Source organism: Jatropha curcas, chromosome 2 (assembly GCF_041381405.1).
Source record: "Jatropha curcas cultivar XTBG-Jc1 chromosome 2, XTBG_Jcur_1.0, whole genome shotgun sequence".
Lineage (NCBI taxonomy): Eukaryota > Viridiplantae > Streptophyta > Magnoliopsida > Malpighiales > Euphorbiaceae > Jatropha > Jatropha curcas.
In genome coordinates, this window is record NC_143152.1 from 26,476,856 (window position 1) to 26,479,671 (window position 2,816).

General features: G+C 30.7%; 1 pseudogene across 1 annotated transcript; it reads right to left on the reverse strand.

Annotated features, from left to right (window-relative positions):
* Positions 1 to 408: 408 nt before the first annotated feature.
* LOC105646619 (aquaporin PIP1-2-like) lies at positions 409 to 2,224 on the reverse strand (annotated as a pseudogene). The gene is made up of 3 exons (XR_016319573.1): positions 1,449 to 2,224; positions 894 to 1,034; positions 409 to 589 (listed from the first exon to the last, which is right to left on the reverse strand). The product of XR_016319573.1 is annotated as an aquaporin PIP1-2-like (transcript).
* Between the last annotated feature and the right edge of the window lie 592 nt (positions 2,225 to 2,816).

Sequence of the window (2,816 nt, forward strand, 5' to 3'; positions counted from 1 at the left end):
CATGCAGATATCATAACCAAGATTGTGAAATAGTTAGCTTTTTTTTTTTCCCCATTTTTTACAAAAAAAAAAAAAAAAAAAATTAAAATTAGTCACTAAAGACTATGTTAGATTTATTGGAAGCCATTTGAAAAATTTAATAATAACAATATATATATATATATATATATATATATATATATATATATATATATATATTAAAAATAAATAAATCCAATCTAATATGAGTAATAATTTATTTATTGTACATCAGGACATATGCTAATTGTAAATCATATTCAACTTAGTGATAGATCTACATTCGAATCTCCTTCCTTTAATAGTCAAGGAAAAAAAAAAAAATTACTGGGACAAAGAAAGTTATCATGATAGAGTAATCACCGTTGGCATATTATCAAAGCACTTATCATGTTTTTTAACCATTAATGTTTACCAAAACAAGAAAAAGAAAATAAATAAACTAAAATTTGGACTTTTCAAATAAGTAAAAACATTTTCATTTGGATTTAAAAGGGATGGCCCTTATCACTATTTGGTGGTATAAGGCTGCAAGTGCTGCTCCAATGAAGGGTCCTATCCAGAATATCCACTGCATACAAAAAAAATAAATTAATAAAATAAAATTCTACTAGTGAGTATACCATCATATAAATGAATTAAGGGATTGATTTGTGTATAATAGGTTCATGGCTCCATCTATAAAATAAATCAATGAAAAAAAAAAAATTGACAATGTGAGCAAAAAAAGAATAAGGTAGGAACAATTTTTAAAAAATTTATATTTTTATTAGTTTGGTCAATATATGGAATCATGGATTCGGTATAGATAAGTACAATTCGTGTATTAAAGATAATATATATAATTAAAATGAGTAAATTAAAGATAGAATTACATGATCATCCCAGGCCTGTTCCTTATTGTAAATTAGGGCAGCACCAAGACTCCTAGCTGGATTAATACCTGTCCCTGTAATTGGAATGGTTGCCAAATGCACCAAGAACACTGCAAACCCAATGGGTAATGGAGCCAAGATCTGGATATCATTCAAATTTTCAAATTCAATTCTCATATTAAAATGCAACATGTGACGACGTGGCATATGCTTAGAATTCAATTTCCAAGTGATTAAGCAATAAATAAATGGTAAATAAAGCAGGACATTTTTATGTAATCCAAAAGTTCAAACCCACAATTTTAACTCTTGATTACTTTAAATATTTGATCCCTTAATTTATTTATTTGAAGATTTCTTCGATTTAATATTCTCAAAATATTCTTCTAAGAAATTCATTCAATTTCTCTATCTCATATCCTTCGAATAGAAATGACCTTTTTCATAATCTAATTTTAACACCTAGGTGTGCTTAGCTTAGGGCAAGTGTAAGTGCATATCTCTAGTGTAAGTGTTACGGACAAAAAATACATTAAATGACAGATTTTTGCTTACCGGAACATGGGAGTCTCGTGCATTTCGCTTGGCATCAGTAGCAGAGAAAACAGTATAGACAAGTAGGAAAGTGCCAACAATCTCAGCGCCAAGCCCATCGCCTTTGCTGTATCCAGCGCTGATCGTATTAGCACCACCACCAAGCCTCTCATACTGATTCTTTTCAAAGCCCTAAACAAGCCAAGCACCACAAATGGCGCCAAGGCACTGCATTATTATATAAAACACTATTCTTGTCAATGACAGTTTCCTCGCCAGGAAAAGCCCAAAACTTACGGCTGGATTAATGTGACCTCCTGAAATCCCAGCAGTGCAATATACCAGAGCAAAAATCATGCCGCCAAAAGCCCAAGCAATGCCTTGAATGCCAACAGTGGAACATTTGGTGGGGGATTTCGCTACACCGATTACAGTTAAAAATGTAATGTAAAGGAACAAGAAGGTGGCAACGAACTCTGCGATTCCTGCCCTGTAAAAGGACCATGAAGATAACTCTTTTGGCTCGAAAAGAGGAGCTGGAGGTGGCTCAATGTAGTCTTTGGCTTCTTCGTTGGAGCTGCTGTTCCTATTGGTTGTTTTTCTCTATACCTATTAGCTCCCATTTTCACATCTTCTTCTCTCCCCTCCATTTTGATCTATACAGTGGATCTTTTTTCTCTTTTTCTTTACTTTAAAGAACTTAAAAAACTTTCAGTGAATGATTGAGTTTCAGCAAATATTGGATCCGTTGAGAGGCTCGCAATTCACGAGATAGTACTGAGAAGTGTTTGAAGAGTGAAATGGGGCACAAGAGGTTGGGATTTGCGAATTATTTTTTCTAAAATATATATAAATAAAAAAAGAGAAAACTTTAATTTTTTTTTTCTCTTTTTCTTCAATTCAAGAACTTAAAACCCTATAGTGTAAAGTTGAGTTTGAGAGAACATTGTATCCATTTGAGAGGCTAATTCTATTTTACGAGAGGAACAAGAAATTGGGAAATGGGAATTGTGTGCTTATTTTCTCCAAAATATATACACGTTTAAAAAGAGAAATATTCTTGTATCAATTTATACGTTTGCCATTCCCATAAATATAAAATGTCAAATACATAAATGCAATGCTATATTTTTTGCAAAAAAATTTATACAACCCTTAACTTTTACTTTAATAAATTCAAAAATTCTACTTATAAAATTACACCTATTAAACACTTATATTTGAAAATTATTGTATTAAATATTGCAATTTATAACATTAATTTGATTAAATACTTATTTAGTAACTGAAGATATAAAAATTATCATTACAAAAGTTGTATTTACCACACTTTGAATCAATATTTTGTGTTCAAAAATAAAAGAAAAAAACGTGAAAAACTTTTATTGC